Source organism: Podarcis bocagei (genome assembly GCF_964188305.1).
Source record: "Podarcis bocagei genome assembly, chromosome: 1".
Lineage (NCBI taxonomy): Eukaryota > Metazoa > Chordata > Lepidosauria > Squamata > Lacertidae > Podarcis > Podarcis bocagei.
The window spans coordinates 5,338,132-5,355,739 of NC_138125.1; the positions used below are offsets into that span (position 1 = coordinate 5,338,132).

At 46.4% G+C, this 17,608-nt stretch overlaps 1 long non-coding RNA gene across 1 annotated transcript in view; it reads right to left on the reverse strand.

Annotated features, from left to right (window-relative positions):
- The window catches only part of LOC308587544, a 187,879-nt gene extending 178,301 nt beyond the window's left edge, over nt 1-9,578 (reverse strand). The window contains exon 1 of the long non-coding RNA XR_014008430.1: nt 9,449-9,578. This is a non-coding gene — a long non-coding RNA (uncharacterized lncRNA). The remainder of the gene's footprint in view (nt 1-9,448) is intronic.
- Between the last annotated feature and the right edge of the window lie 8,030 nt (nt 9,579-17,608).

A 17,608-nucleotide genomic window follows, 5' to 3' on the forward strand; every position in this document is an offset into this window, starting at 1 on the left:
GCAGACAGGAAAAACAACAACATTCAAATTTCTGTTGTAGACCACCTTTTCTGTGATGCAGGTATGATGTTTGTGGGCTTTGGTCTTGGATTACACCCCTTCTGTGATGTATGTATGATGTATGGAGGGGTGGTCTTGAGCTCCAGGGCAAGGAATTTAAAATGTCTATATAAGGGAGGCACACCTTGGTTCTGGGTCCTCCTCCTTTCCTGCGTGTGAGGGGAGCACCCTGTTGCAACAGATCAACAAAGATCAGGCTTACTAGCTGCTTTGCTTCTCAATATTCTCTGGTTGGCCCCTTTTATTTTCTTATACCAATAGGGAACCCACTTAAGGACTCTATACGGGCTCTTGGATACCCCATAAGGGAAGAAGGGCAGATTTTGTTTACAATAATATCAAGTCCAAACTCCTCTTCTTCTTCTTCTTGTATGGTTCGATGGTTGGGGGATGTTATATATTCGTCATTACGTAACAGAAATCCAATCCTTTTAAAAGAAAGAAAGAAATGGTTTGCAATGGAAAGGTAGTGAAGGAGCGTCTCCACCCCATCATTCTGCCCGGACACTGAGGTCCAGCGCCGAGGGCCTTCTGGTGATTCCCTCCCTGCAAGAAGCCAAGTTACAGGGAACCAGGCAGAGGGCCTTCTTGGTGGTGGCGCCCGCCCTGTGGAACACCCTCCCACCAGATGTCAAAGAGAACAACAACTACCAGACTTTTAGAAGACATCTGAAGGCAGCCCTGTTTAGGGAAGCTTTTAATGTTTGATGCATTACTGTATTTTAAAATTTTGTTGGAAGCCGCCCAGAGTGGCTGGGGAGGCCCGGCCAGATGGGCAGGGTATAAAGAATAAATGATGATGATGATGATGATGGTGAAGAAGAAGAAATGCTCAGCTTGGGTGCTGCAGCTGCTCATCCAAGAAAGTTAATTGAGGTGGTTTGTCAAAGTCCTTTTCAAAGGGGGAGAAGCCTTCATTCCCTGCCCCCATTGAAGAGCACCTAGAGTCCTAAAAGCACCATTGAAGAGTCCTAAAATCAACACCCAGCAGGGCATCCTTATCACAACATTGAGGGTGGATGGGTGGGACCTGCAATGGCATCATTGTGGTGAAATCAGTAAACACAGCTGGTTTGTTGACAGCCGAAAACTCTCCACCAGAGCATAATTTTGAGAAATACAACCAGTCATTGAGAGCCCAATGATAGATATACGGTATGACTAGCAGTTACTTGCGAGATTACATGGTTTGCCTGGAAATTGATGCAAGGCCCGAAAGCTCTTCTGTTTGCTCGTGGCTGTTTATCTTGAAGTGGAGCAATGAGTGAGGAGGTGATTTGAGAACTTAAGAAACCCCGGCTGCTGAATCAGGCCAAGGTCTCATCTAGTCCAGAATCCCGATTTCACAGTGGCCAACCAGACGGGGAACTTGGAAGCAGGACCTGTGCGCAAGAGCATTCCCTTCACTTGCAATTCTTGGCAGCTGGGATTTGGAAGCATACGGCCTTGAATATAGCCATTGTGGTTACAAGGGGAGCATAAGAACATAAGACAAGCCTGCTGGATCCAGGACAAGTGTCCTGTTGTGAGTCAAGGACCCGCCACCTGCATAGGATTATAAATAACACACACAGACACATTATTTTAGGTTAATGGGCAAAATTAGGCCACAACCTTTATTGGTTACAGCATGTGAGTAGTATTCCGAGCACGATTCAAAGTGTTGGTGCTGACCTTTAAAGCCCTAAACGGCCTCGGTCCAGTATATCTGAAGGAGCGTCTCCACCTCCATCATTCTGCCCGGACACTGAGGTCCAGCTCCGAGGGCCTTCTGGCGGTTCCCTCATTGCGAGAAGCAAAGCTACAGGGAACCAGGCAGAGGGCCTTTTCGGTAGTGGCACCCGCCCTGTGGAACGCGCTTCCAGCAGATGTCAAAGCGATAAACAACTACCTGACATTCAGAAGACATCTTAAGGCAGCCCTGTTCAGGGAAGTTTTTAATGTGTGATATTTTACTGTATTTTTGGTTTCTATGGAAGCCGCCCAGAGTGCCTGGGGAGGCCCAGCCAGATGGGTGGGGTATAAATAATAAATTATTATTATTATTATTATTATTATTATTATTATTATTATTATTATTATTTTGGCTTAGGCATTGGATGAAACAGCAATACCAGACTCCACCCCGCACAGCCGGGAGTCATATCAGGGTTAACAACCAATGGGAGGAGCTTGTTGATGCAAATACAACTGGAAGCTTCCCCATGACATCACCGGGGGTCGTGCCATGGCCCTAGCCACCAGCAGGGCATTGGACATGATCCACGACAGCCGGATTCCTTAATGGAATACCCAAAAGAGGAGGGGTAGATGATGGCCCATACCCAATCCCCCAACACAGCACAGCTATTCCAATGCCTAACCGCCAATACCAGAAAGTTGTGATGAATTGCTACGAGGTAGGCGAAAAAACCAAGAGGCTGGTGCCAATTTGCCAAATGGATAAAAAGTCCTACCAGGTCCCTTGAGCAACCAAGGCAACCAACGGAAGTCCTTAGCAAGGTCAATATGTAGAGGAAGCTGACCTAAAAGGGAGGGAGGGAGATATGATGCAAACAGGAACCGACTGGAAACCGAGCACTGCCATGGCTGTTTAAATGTGGCTAGCCCCACCCACCAGCCGGCCCTATTGGTCGGCTGAAAGGCTTGGCCGTGGCAGCAGAAGCAATCAGGAGCAGGGAGTAGAATACGCCTCCCTGCTGCTGCTGGAAGCTGCTCCCGCTCACAACCCCTCCCCTCTGGGAGGAGGAGAGGCCTTCTCACAGTGGCCAGCCAGATACCTCTGGGAAGCATGCAAGCAGAATTCGAACCCTTTCCCCTCCTGTGGTTTCTGGCAACTGGTATTCAGAAGTGTTTCTGCCTCCAACTGTGGAGGCACAGCAGGGGGCCCAACTTGAATAAAAGATTGGGGGGCCTAGGTAAGCCCCAACCCACATAATCAATCATAAGATGCAGCACACCCTTCCCATTTGAATGGCAATGGTCGTCAACTTTGTGGCCCCCCAGACCCCAACCTCGGCCCCTAGGAGTTGGCTCCTATGAGGCACAGCATAGACATCATGGTAAATAGCCATCAAGAGCCTTAATCTTCGTGAATTTGTCTAATTCTCCTTCAAGTTGATAGTCATCACACAATCCAATATGGCTTGGAGCTCTGCAAAGATCCTTGTGTGACTTGGTGTCAGGTTTCGGGGGATCAGATCCTTCCCCTGGGGGCAGTAAATAAGCAGATCAAATGAAAGGAGCTTTCTTACCAGATGAGTTCTTTAATAATCACGGCGAGAGACAAAGGAATGCATCTCTCTCTCTAAAAATGGTGGTGCTCCTAATAAAGGTTTACCCCCTCCGTCCCCATTAATCTATGTCACTCCTACATCGGGCAGTCTGAGCTTGTTGCTGTTGCACTTTCTGTTCTATCACTTTCCAAGCCCATCTAGTCTTCGGTGAAAGGGGGGGGGATTCAGGAGTGCAGTCCAAGGACACTGAATCTTCCAGCTGTCTCTCTACTGCCGTTTCCTTTTCTAGCTGTCCCTCACCCAGTATTTCCCAGCTTTTCCCCTCTGGACTATGCCCTTCTGCAAACCACTGTTCTAAATCAATACCAGTCCAGTCCCTGACACTTGGTCCTACTTGAAGGCTTCCCAGGGGTATCTGCTTGGCCCCTGAGAGAACAGGATGATGGGCTAGATGTCATCTTGATGAAAGCCACAGCATACGGCTGTCACCGGAGGCATCTGCTGATAGCAACTAGGACTTGACTGCATGGGTTGGGTTCCATTGCAAGAGCATCCTCAGAGAGCCAAGCCAGTTTACTACCCAGGGCAATAAAACCACCCTGCACGCTGTTTTGTCTGCTAGAGAGCAGGTTCCGTCTTGCCTTAGTGATCCTAAAAAAAGAGGCATTCATTACCTGGTTAGAAGATGACACAACATGACTCACGCGCTCTTGCGAAGTCCAAACCTGTCTGTCTTGACCCAGTCACCTGGCAAACACAAAGGATGAGCTCTGAAGGTGGTTACCCAAGACATTTCCCTGCCATCTGCCAACAAGGCAGATGAGCATTGACCGTTCTTGGCACACCTGGGCATTCAGGGCTGGATTAAGCCACACAAAGCATTCTATAGAGGTAACCCCTTGATATAGTAGGTTTACATGACTGTATCCCAACGTGTGAGTTCTCACTGGAAGGACAGATTGTGAGGCTGAGGCTCCAAGACTTTGGCCACCTCATGAGAAGAGAAGACTCCCTGGAAAAGACCCTGATGTTGGGAAAGATGGAGGGCACAAGGAGAAGGGGACGACAGAGGATGAGATGGTGGGACAGTGTTCTCGAAGCTACCACCATGAGTTTGACCAAACTGCAGGAGGCAGTGGAAGACAGGAGTGCCTGGCGTGCTCTGGTCCAGGGGGCAAGAAGAGTCAGACACGACTAAATGACTAAACAACAACAACATCCCAACGTGAACGTATGCAGAGGAAGGCGACCAGGATGGTAAATGGTCTAGAGACCAAGCCTTATGAGGAATGGTTGAGGGAGTTGGGGATGAGCTTGGAGAAGACTGAGAGATGCTATGATGGTCACCTTCAAATATCCAAAGCAAGCATGTTTTCAGCTGCTCTGGAGGGTAGGATCTCATGAACTCAAATGACAAGAAAGGAGAGTCCAGCTAAACGTTAGGAAGAACTTTCTGATGGTAAAAGCTGGAATGGACCTCCTTGGAAGGTGGTGGACTCTCCTTCATTGGAGGTTTTTAAACAAAGATTCATTAGTGTGATGGCCTGGGACTCGGGCTCAGACCCAGAGGAGTCTCAGTCTGCACTGGATCCTTTGCCTCTGGCGGCGTCTGAACCAAGTCTGGGGCCTGATCCTGAAGAGTCCCAGTCTGCACAGGTTCCCCTGCAGCAAACACCAGCTGGGCCGAGTCAGGGGCCTGAGCCTGCCCTGGCTCCAGATGCGGGGATGACCTCCTTGCCTCCAGCTGGGCCATCGCTTACAGCTGCTCCACTGTCAGGGGAGGCTGTCCCCTGGGTCAGGGGAGGCTGAGGCGACCCCTGGGTCTAGTAACCCACCGACGTCTCCTGAGCTGCAGAGACTAAGGTCTGAGAGAAGGAGAGACCTGAGTACTCGCAGGAGGAGAGCTCGCCTTCGGCTGAAACAGGGGGATGAGTCTCTGGGGGATGAGGACCAGCCGCTACCCCGACAAAGATAAAAGGCTGTTGGACCCTGTCCCAGGTTGTGGGAGCAACATTGCTGTATGCCAGATCCTGCCTGAGATCCTGTACCTGTCCTTGCCTGGTTTCCTGCCTCGCGTCCTGCACTGGCTCTGTTGGACTGACTCCTAGCGGAACCTCTGGCCCGGTCCTGGACCGCGGTTACCCCAGGCCCAGCACAATTAGATTGCAAGGGGTTGGAGTAAATAACACTTGGGCATCCCTTGCAGCTCTGCAATTCTATGAAGAATCCCTAGAATTGTGTGGTGGAATCCAAAATGCTAAATGTTCCATATTCTGATCTGAGGATTACTTGGCCCTTGAATTAAGAGGTCAGCTTCTGCACTGTGTTCCTAAAAGATCTGTGGCATCCTTGACTGCAAGCAGTTTATTTCCCATCCAGTTTCTGCGTGGTGCTGTACTTGTGAAGCCTCCCAGTCTCTCACCATCGCACACCTGACCTTGGCCACGTCCTCGGAGGATGTGCAAGTCGTAAAGGGAGACAGGAATGGGAAAGTGCGGCGTTTTCTGCTACACCGAGCAAATTACCATGCCCATTCATCAAGGCAAACATATGGGGATCTGCTCTCTTCCTGCCTTTGCAACAAAGGCGTTCTTGACTGCAGGCGATGAACTGCAAACCTCTCCAGAAGTTTGCAGAGAGCTGAAACCGCTGTTTCCGACTGGAGTGGCTCCTCTCACCCCTTTGGATACAACACCGAAAAACCTAAGAGCTTGCTGGAGCAGCCCAGTGGCCCACATAGCATGTTGTTGTCACAGTTGCCAACCAGATGCTTGTTGAAAGCCTGTAAAGGAGGACTTGAGCCCAAGAGTCCTGTCTCCTCCTGTGGTTTCCAGGAACTGGCATTCAGAAGCACCACTGCCTCCAACTGTGGAAGAAGAGCAGAACCATTCTGGCCAGCCACCGATAGAAAGGTAGCGGGTGGCGCTGTGGGTTAAACCACAGAGCCTAGGACTTGCCGATCAGAAGGTTGGCGGTTTGAATCCCTGCGACGGGGTGAGCTCCCGTTGCTCGGTCCCTGCTCCTGCCAACCTAGCAGTTCAAAAGCACGTCAAAGTGCAAGTGGATAAATAGGTACCGCTTCAGCGGGAAGGTAAACGGCGTTTCCATGTGCTGCTCTGGTTCACCAGAAGCGGCTTAATCATGCCGGCCACATGATCCAGAAGCTGCACGCCAGCTCCCTTGGCCAATAAAGCGAGATGAGCACCGCAGCCCTAGAGTTGGCCACGACTGGACCTAATGGTCAGGAATCCCTTTACCCTTTACTGGCCGCTTTACTGACAGTTTTTCCGGATCATGTGGCCAGCATGACTAAGTTGCTTCAGGCGAACCAGAGCAGCGCACGGAAACGCCGTTTACCTTCCCACCGGAGCGGTACCAATTTATCTAATTGCACTTTTTGGTGTTCTTTCAAACTGCTAGGTTGGCAGCAGCAGGGACTGAGCAACGGGAGCTCACTCTGTTGCAGGGATTCGAACCACCGACCTTCCGATCGGGACACCCTAGGCTCAGTGGTTTAGACCACAGCACCACCCGCATCTCTCCAGTAGCCACCCATAGCTCTGCTTGAATGTAATAAAACCTTAAAGTAGTTTACAGTGTGTATATATATATATATATATATATATATATATATATATATATATATGTGTGTGTGTGTGTGTGTGTGTATGTATGTTTCCGTGCGCTGCTCTGGTTCGCCAGAAGCGGCTTCGTCATGCTGGCCACATGACCCGGAAGCTGTACGCCGGCTCCCTCGGCCAATAAAGCGAGATGAGCGCCGCAACCCCAGAGTCGGCCACAACTGGACCTAATGGTCAGGGGTCCCTTTACACACACACACACACACACACACACACACACACATATATATATATAATATTATATATAATATATAACATACAAAATACAGCAAAAGTGATAAGCATAACCAATGCAAATGCATGCAGAAACAGGGGGAGGGGGATGGGGAAGGAAAATTTGAAATAACTGAGAATACAACACAGCATTTAACTATCACATATATTTTTTAAAAGAAAAATAGGCAAGTCAATTCATTTCTCAATAAAGCCTTTCCACATGCTTATCTGTAGAACAGGGGGTTTAGTGGGCCATTCAATTGATTTAACATAGGAGAAAAACTTAAAAGATTCTTTTTTAAATTGACATGGTTTAAGTCTTTATCTTACCATAGTGTGGAGCAAAATGGTGACCAGCTATTTCCTGTTTCTGAGGAACTTCAAGCCCTCCTAACATTTATTCCTCCTTAGAGTTCTTCATCTTTAAACCAGATTTGGACTGGCGCACAGCCTTCCAAACAGAGAGCTGTCCTCTGTAGAATTTAACACGTGGCCACTTCACGCTTTAGCTCAGTCTTGCCCAATCTGTTGTCTTCTAGATGTTTTGAACCACAGCTCCCATCAGCCCCAGCCAGCATTGCCAATAGTCAGGGATGATGGAACTTGTAGTATACAGCGGTACCTTGGTTCTCAAACACCTTGGTACTCAAACAACTTGGAACCCAAACACTGCAAACCCGGAAGTAAGTGTTCCAGTTTGAGCACGTTTTTCGGAAGCTGAACACGCTCCGTTTTGAGTGCCACGCTTCCGATTTGAGTGTTACGCTGAGGTCTGTCTGTTTTGCTATTTCTTTTGCGTTTTTGCGGCTTTTCTGTTTTGTTTTTGTGACTGTCTGGAACCCAGTTCAGCTACTGATTGATTGTGTGACGGCAGTACATTGTTTATTGCTTTCATTTTATGGATTGGCGGTCTTCTTAGATAGTAAAATTCATGTTAAATTGCTGTTTTAGGGGTTGTTTTTAAAAGTCTGGAACGGATTCATCCGTTTTGCATGACTTTCTATGGGAAAGCGTGCCTTTGGTTTTGGAATGCTTTGGTTTGGGAACAGACTTCCGGAATGGATTAAGTTTGAGAACCAAGACACCATTGTACAGCAGTGGCGTAGCGTGGGGGGTGCAGGGGGGGCCGCCGCACCGGGCGCAGCATCTGGGGGTTAGGGTTAGGGGGCACAAATCCACGGGTTAGGGGGCGCAAATCCACGGGTTAGGGGGCGCAAATTACTTGCCTTGCCCCGGGTGCTGACAACCCACGCTATGCCACTGCTGTACAGTCATACCTCGGGTTAAAGTTGCTTCAGGTTGAGTGCATTTGGGTTGCGCTCTGCGGTGACCCGGAAGTAACGGAACGCATTACTTCCAGGTTTCGCCGCTCACGCATGCGCAGTCAAAATGACGTCACGCACATGTGCGGAAGTGGTGAATAGCGACCCGTGCATGCGCAGACGTGGGTTGCGTTTGCTTCAGGATGCGAACAGGGCTCCGGAACAGATCCAGTTCGTATCCAGAGGTACCGCTGTATATTTAAAAATACTGGGAGAGCAACAGGTAGTGGAGAGCTGCTTTAAGCTGTTGCTCCACGGATGGTGGTCTTTTACGCTATATGGCAAATCAGTTCTGAAGCTAAGAGGTTCTCCCCAAGCACAGCTCCGTGATAGAGCAATCATTTTGCATGCAGGAGACTTGGAGTTCAATCTCCGTCATCTTAATTTAAGAGGATGGAGCAGGAAACCCCACTGGGCTTACCCAATAGTCCCCTGGATCTCTGCCCAGGTCTGCTAATGGCAATTGTAACTGTACTTTGGCGCCTGCTGACAAGTCCCATTGCAGATTCTCATTGTTTCCTAAAGGAGATAAGAGCTTCGATTCAGACAGATGGAGGGAGTGGAGGTGTGAAAAGTGCACAGGCAAGGAAGTGACAGGGCAGTCGATCAAGTTCAGATAGATCCCGGATGAATTAAAGCAAAGGGCGGATAATCGTGACCGGGAGCAAAGCCACGATCACACAAAGATGTTGAGATGAGGCCATAAAGGGAGCGCGGACTGATGGGACCAGTCACTTCTGTTTCGGTTTTTTGATAACATTTTATTAATTTTCCAAAAAACAAATTCCAAAAATACAAATTCATAGCAAAACAAAACAAATTGACCTCCCCCTATTCCCTTCCTTGGTTTATTTATTTATTATTTATCAACATACCGCATGTCCATTGTTAAGTTTGAAAACCATTTAAATTACCTATTTATAACAAAATTAAAAGTAGTCCTAAAATCCTGCTAATGTGTTAACATCTGTACAATGTTTCTGTATATACCGTATTTTTTGCTCTATAAGACACACTTTTCCCCTCCTAAAAAGTAAGGGGAAATGTGTGTGCGTCTTATGGAGCGAATGCAGGCTGCGCAGCTATCCCAGAAGCCACAACAGCAAGAGGGTTGCTGCTTTCGCTGCGCAGCGATCCCTCTTGCTGTTCTGGCTTCTGAGCTTCAGAATACTTTTTTTCTTGTTTTCCTCCTCCAAAAACTAGGTGCGTCTTATGGTCTGGTGCATCTTATAAAGCGAAAAATATGGTGCACAACAAAACATCTTCCATTAAATTCATTGTCACCTCTTCCTCTTAGTTTCATGTCATTTTTGCCATTTCAGCATATTCCATTAATTTGACTTGCCAATCTTCTTTAGCTGGGACACTTTCTTCTTTCCAATGTTGTGCTTACAGCGTGCGGCCATAGTTGCATATATAAATAAGTTCTTTTTTGGATCTTGGTAAGTCCACTCTTGTAATACCTAGTAGGAAAGCTTCTGGTTCTTTAAAAACAAAGGTTATTTTAAACATCTTCTGCATTTCCCAATATTTCTTTATAATTTTACAATCCCACCACATGTGAAAAAATGTCAGATGGGACCAGTCACTTCTGGTCACGGTTACAGAAGGTGGCCTGGCATTAAGTTGTGTTCTGGGACTGAAATGAGGTTTTAAAAAATAATTCCTAGGAATGCATGGAACGATTTTTAAATAAATAAATTTTATTTATCATTTTCAATTTTACAACATTCATACAAATCAAAGAAAGCAAACCCTACACTTAACACTGAATTCCCTCCTTCCATGGTTCTTTTCAACTTTCTTTTACTGCTGCATATTCTAATTATTCCTTATTATTTCTTTTCCAGTTTCCCCCCCCTCAGTTTATAATCTACTACTAAATTTATTCTAATCCTGCTAACGTTTTGAGCTCCTTATAATAATTTTTCAAATATTCCACCATTTTCCTTTCCAGCCATACAAAATATCGTTTGGAAGTGGTTTTCCTTTTCTAATGCATGCATTTATTTTGATGGGTTATGTTTGAGTTCTGCCAGGAGGGGAAAGGAAGGGGGAGACCCAGTCTTGTTGATGTCTGTTGCATTACATAAAACCAAATAAACAAATCTTTAAAATAAAACCTAAAAAGAAAATAATTCCCTTTGAGTTGCAGCTAACAAAATCATCTCATTGACGTGAGGACTTCTACATGTGCAATGAAACATTCCCTCTCCTACCACTTTCACTTACTGGTCACAATTTATGCGAAATCCAGCATCGCCTGAGCTCTGCGAGTGCAGTTTTCTCCTGATTGAAGTGGAGAGTGTTTGAGGATTGGGACCAAACCAAAATGCTTGTTTGCAAAACTATTGTACCACAAACCTTACTGCATGCTTGTGAAACATGGACCACTTATAAACGCCATCTCCAACTCCTCGAAAGATTCCATTAACGGTGTCTCCGAAAATTTTTACACATCACTTGGGAAGACAGGCAAACGAATACCAGTGTACTGGAAGAAGCAAAGATCACCAGTGTTGAAGCAATGGTTCTTCAACATCAACTTCGTTGGACTGGTCATGTTGTGCGGATGCCTGATGATCGTCTTCCAAAGAAACTACTCTATTCTGAACTTAAGAATGGAAAGTGTAGTGCTGGTGGTCAACAAAAGAGGTTTAAAGAATCTCAAGGCAAATCTAAAAAAAAATGTAGCATAAACACTGACAACTGGGAAACACTGGCCTACGAGCACTCTAATTGGAGAATAGCCTTTTCCAAAGGTGTCATGGACTTTGAAGACACTCAAACTCAGGACGCAAGGGAGAAACATGCTAAGAGGAAGGCACGCTTGGCAAATCCACACCGTGATCAATTCCTGCCCAGAAACCAATGTCCCCACTGTGGAAGGACGTGTAGATCCAGAATTGGCCTCCACAGTCACTTATGGACTCGTTGTTAAAACCGTGTTTATGGAAGACAATCTTACTCGGTTATGAGGGATCGCCAAAGAGAAGACAGTTTATACGGGGGTGGGGGGAAATAAATAAATCCCATCTCACCTCATTCAGGAGCTTTTACTCACTTACTGGGGCCAAGGACTTTGGAAGCATCTCTGGTTAGTCTGACCTTCCCAGACCCTGGTAAGCAGCCCTCTGTCTCATGGCACGAGGTGAGCTGGGGGTTCCCGGAGGTTCCTGACGTTGCACAATTTGCACGCGGACCCCCGGAACTGAACCATCATGTAAAATGCAAGCCCACTGTACAGACAAATGTGTAGGTTTGAGCAGAGCTATCAGCTTTTGGCACTGGAAACCCAAATTTATGAACTTGTATAAGATACATGAATTGGAGAGATTTCCATTCTTCCCTCCAAACAATCCCCAAAGTTTCCTCTCCGTTTTGCAAATCTGTATTTCATTTGCCTGTTTTGAAGCTTGTGGCAGACACTGCCAGCTGGAACGGAAATATATCGCCTCTCCATTAACCGAGTCATCGACAGCGGTGTTCGACAAGACTTATTACAAGACCATTTACATATAGGGATGGTGCAATATTTTGAACAATGTCAGCCCGGAGGAGCTGCTTAGTTTCTGAGCGAAAAGAGCTGTTGTCTTCCATGGCCTGCATGTTAACGTCCCTGAAACATTTGGCTGACCACTCCATGGGAAGGACTCTGGACAAGATGGACCCTGGGTCTAATCCAGCAGGGCTCCCATTCAGCTACTATTTTTTAAAATAAAAAAATTCCTTCCAGTAGCACCTTAAAGACCAACTAAGTTAGTTCTTGGTATGAGCTTTCGTGTGCATGCACACTTCTTCAGATACACTGAAACAGAAGTTGCCAGATCCTTCTATATAGTGAGAAGGTGGGGAGGGGTGTTACTCAGAAGGGAGGGTGCGAATGGGAGATTGGCAGATAGCTGAGAGAGCCTCTTGACGACTCTTAACGACTGTAATAGGTCTTACAGGAAAAGGCAAGGGGTGGGAAGGTGAGAAATGGTTTAGTCATGTATAGTGAGATAAGAATCCAATGTCTTTGTTCAGTCCAGGTCTTTTCATGGTTTTAAGTTTGGTAATGAGTTGTAATTCAGCAGCTTCTCTTTCCAGTCTATTTCTGAAATTCCTTTGTAGTAAAACAGCTACTTTGAGATCTTGTATAGAATGTCCTGGGAGATTGAAGTGTTCTCCTACTGGTTTCTCTGTTCTCTGCCAACAGTGTCCTTCAGCTCTCTATATTGGACAAACAGGCCAAACCTTACGCCAAAGAATAAACGGACATAAATCTGACATCAAGAATCACAGAACAGAGAAACCAGTAGGAGAACACTTCAATCTCCCAGGACATTCTATACAAGATCTCAAAGTAGCTGTTTTACTACAAAGGAATTTCAGAAATAGACTGGAAAGAGAAGCTGCTGAATTACAACTCATTACCAAACTTAAAACCATGAAAAGACCTGGACTGAACAAAGACATTGGATTCTTATCTCACTATACATGACTAAACCATTTCTCACCTTCCCACCCCTTGCCTTTTCCTGTAAGACCTATTACAGTCGTTAAGAGTCGTCAAGAGGCTCTCTCAGCTATCTGCCAATCTCCCATTCGCACCCTCCCTTCTGAGTAACACCCCTCCCCACCTTCTCACTATATAGAAGGATCTGGCAACTTCTGTTTCAGTGTATCTGAAGAAGTGTGCATGCACACGAAAGCTCATACCAAGAACTAACTTAGTTGGTCTTTAAGGTGCTACTGGAAGGAATTTTTTTATTTTGACTATGGCAGACCAACACGGCTACCTATCTACTATTTTTTAAAACTTATCCAATGAATTTTAAATTAAACAGCAATTTAATTATTATTATTTTTTAAAAAGGTGGGTCCCAAAAATGTCCACCTCAAGTGTCAAAAGCCAGGGGAAGAGGGGCATCTTCAACATTCTCCAAAACCTGTGCAATGAGGGTGGGAGACACATATCTATGGGGAAGGAGTTCCATGACTTTGGGGCCACCACAGAGAAGACCCTCGCCCAGGCCACCACCTCTTACGTTCAAGTTTTTAATGGGAAGTTTTTAAAGTTTGATGTTTTATCATGGTTTTAATATACTGTTGGGAGTTGCCCAGGGTGGCTGGGGAAACCCAACCAGATGGGTGGGGTATAAATAATAAATTACTATGATGATGAAGCCATGGTTTTCCAAGTAGTGATGTATGGAAGTGAGAGCTGGACCATAAAGAAGGCTGATCGCCGAAGAATTGATGCTTTTGAATTGTGGTGCTGGAGGAGACTCTTGAGAGTCCCATGGACTGCAAGAAGATCAAACCTCTCCATTCTGAAGGAAATCAGCCCTGAGTGCTCCCTGGAAGGACAGATCGTGAAGCTGAGGCTCCAATACCTTGGCCACCTCATGAGAAGAGAAGACTCCCTGGAAAAGATCCTGATGTTGGGAAAGATGGAGGGCACAAGGAGAAGGGGATGACAGAGGACGAGATGGTGGTACAGTGTTCTTGAAGCTACTAACATGAGTTTGACCAAAGTGCGGGAGGCAGTGGAAGACAGGAGTGCCTGGCGTGCTCTGATCCAGGGGGTCATGAAGAGTCGGTCACGGCTAAACGACTAAACAACAACGTGATGATGATGATTATTCTTATAAGTGGGTCTGTCTCAAGACCTTGTATCACTGGGTTGTCCTGTTTACTGGTTGGTTGGTTGAACAAAATGCACATGCCAATAAAAACAGTTAAGAACGTCCAAGTATTAGAAATCACCCCAGAACTGGCCCTACTAAACATCTTCCAAGACAACAATGCCCACTCACATCACAAAGAACTCATAATCCACCTACTCTCAGCAGCCAGAAAAACCATAACCAGACACTAGAGAGACCTGTCAGGAGTAAGGATGGACCAATGCTAGCAAATAGTATGGGAAACAGCCTTACTAGAAAAATTAACCAATAAACTGAAATAGACACAGGGGCAAATAGAAGAAGGTGCCTTCACCCCATTATGGCTCCCTTTTATCACTTACACAGCACAACAAGACAATGACAATAATCCACCAACAGCATACGGATTAATATGGCTAACCTGATCCAAAACACCCACCCACCTCACTCACACATGAAAACAAAGACCACCACAGCCAACCACAAATGAACAACCACACCCATGGCCAACCCCAACCTCTCTCACCACCAAAGGAACACAAGCAAATAGCAAAGAGAACCTGCACAAATGACGCTGACACAAACCCCACACATACATTAACTAAAATAGAAACATCGCCTCCTGACCCCACCCCCACCCACCACGGCCCCCTCCACCTCCTCCCCTCTTTTCTTCCTAATGTAACACTCATGTGTCAACAAATGAAACTGATCTGTAGAAAATGTAACTCGAAAAAAGAGACATTGCACGTACTTTTGTAAACCAAGAAATCTTTAATAAATAAATAAAAAACACACCCAAGTAAAAACAATTAAAACTAAAGAGAGATTAAAACACACCAACATCTGAATGCCTGGATAAAGGTAAAGGGACCCCTGACCGTTAGGTCCAGTCGCGGACGACTCTGGGGTCGTGGCGCTCATCTTGCTTTACTGGCCAAGGGAGCAGGCGTACAGCTTCCGGGTCATGTGGCCAGCAGGACTAAGCTGCTTCTGACGAATCAGAGCAGCGCACGGAAACGCCGTTTACCTTCCCGCCGGAACGGTACCTATTTATCTACTTGCACTTTGATGTGCTTTCGAACTGCTAGGTGGGAAGGAGCAGGGACCGAGCAACGGGAGCGCACCCCGTCGCGGGGATTCGAACCGCCGACCTTCTGATCGGCAAGTCCTAGGCTCTGTGGTTCAACCCACAGTGCCACCCGCGTCCCTCCTGGACTTACTTGGAGGCAAAGGTCTAACAGTACAATGCTGTACAATCTACTCAAAGGTAAGACCTTTGGAGTTTAATGGTGCTTAGCCCCTTAGCTACTTTTGCTAAAGCTGTGCAGGCCACATTCCACTCACTAATTGCAAGAAATTTTAAATGGCAGCTCTGGGAAAACTTCTTGGCACAGATAGGCCCCTTTTAAGGGAACAGAAGGCAAGCAAGGGATTCATTCCAGGATAGTAAGAGCACTGCTGCCCTCTCCTGGCTCTCACGACACATTAATAGGCTGGCAACCGCCTGCCACAAGAGGCAATGGAGTTTGCTTCCGGGGGTGAAGTCAAACTGCTGTGTTTAGCAGCACTGAAGGGACCTCCTTGGGACACAACCTCTCGGACAAGACCCCCCTCTCGGCCTCACTGATGGGGTCCAAACGAAAGCAGGGCAAGACGCTTGGCACTATCTGGGCTTCAGGAGTTGCTGGGAGGAGGCGAACAAGGAGCCATCCTTCGGTCTTTAGAACTCCACTCTGGATTTTGGTATGGTTTACTCCAAAACCTTTCCTTCTCCTGAAGATATGCCTCAAGGCAGCGGATGTTTAGGATCAGATTTTTCCTTCTCCTAAGTCGGCTCCCTTCCCAGGTTGACAAGCCCCATCTGCCCCTCACTTCCGTCTACAAAACATGCATGTTATGTACTGAGTTGAATAGGATCCAAAATGCAGCAGTCTGATTGGTCCTAGAACAATAGGATCCAGAATGCAGCAGTCTGATTGGTCCTAGAACAATAGGATTCAGAATGCAGCAGTCTGATTGGTCCTAGAACAATAGGATCAAGAATGCAGCAGTCTGATTGGTCCTAGAACAATAGGATCCAGAATGCAGCAGTCTGATTGGTCCTAGAACAATAGGATCCAGAATGCAGCAGTCTGATTGGTCCTAGAACAATAGGATCCAGAATGCAGCAGTCTGATTGGTCCTAGAACAATAGGATCCAGAATGCAGCAGTCTGATTGGTCCTAGAACAATAGGATCCAGAATGCAGCAGTCTTGATTGGTCCTAGAACAATAGGATTCAGAATGCAGCAGTCTGATTGGTCCTAGAGCAATAGGATTCAGAATGCAGCAGTCTGGGTGGTCCTAGAACAATAGGATCCAGAATGCAGCAGTCTGATTGGTCCACAGGAGCCACCCAATCCAGCTCCAGGTGGAAGTGAATCCGCAACCTGATTGGCCTACAGGAGAATTCTGGAATTAGCCAATCACATGGGCCCCATTGTGTAAATAATGTATGTAAAGCAGACATTCTGGGGGAACTTCCATTCCTCCTCACCACTATGAGCTGAATAAAGAGCATGAAATCCACTCTCAACTCTGAGTATATTTCAATGCAGAAACCACCTTATTGATCATTGAACTCCCTATTGGTCTTGTATCTTCAATCCACGGGAGTCTGTCTTTGCATGCAGAAGAAGACCATTAATAGGCAGTAGTCTACTAACGTTTGCCTAGTTTAATCAGAGTAGCAATTAGAGCATTTGAGAAGGAGGGGGATACTTCCTGGTGTGCGTGGAAGGGAATCCCTTAACAGCCACATTCCTTCAAGGCTATTTGTTGCTGTCAACTATTGCTTCACCTGCAGCTTTTTGCCCCACTTTTATTTCCTGGGTGGATCTCCTTCCTCTTTCCCAGCCAATCAGGGATCACAGTATGATCCTGATAACATTCTAAATTGTGTTCTAGATAATATTCTTATTGTGTTACGTCTTGTGGGTGCTTTGCTCTTCTCAGGAGGCTTGTGTGGAAGGAGGGCCTGTCAGAAAACCCCACGTTCTGCAGAGACTGGATCTGACATGGAAAACCTCCAGAATGGATGCAGTCCCAGCAGAGCCTACAAATTTAAAAGGCACCAAACACAAGCCTTGATTGTCAAGGAAAAACCAGGAATGTACTTTCTGCCTGCCAATTTTTACTCTGTAGTGAAGGAATGGGTTTCCCAAACCCAAAACTGACTGTGCAGGCAGTTTGAAACGGGCACCAAAATCCCTATTTTTCCTTAGATAAAATCCATTAACTTGAGCTCTGAGTCAATGTATAAACAAAAACCAGGCTGTATAAACAAGTGCTCAGAGCCCTCTCCTTTATCAGTTCGTGACGGCAAGGATGACCTTGGCTGTTCCAGTAGAACAGGGATGACACGTCTAGGTCTTATCTTACGTCCTGACCACACTCTGACACACAGACCTAGTCCGGAAACAGTGCCAGGAAACCTTCTT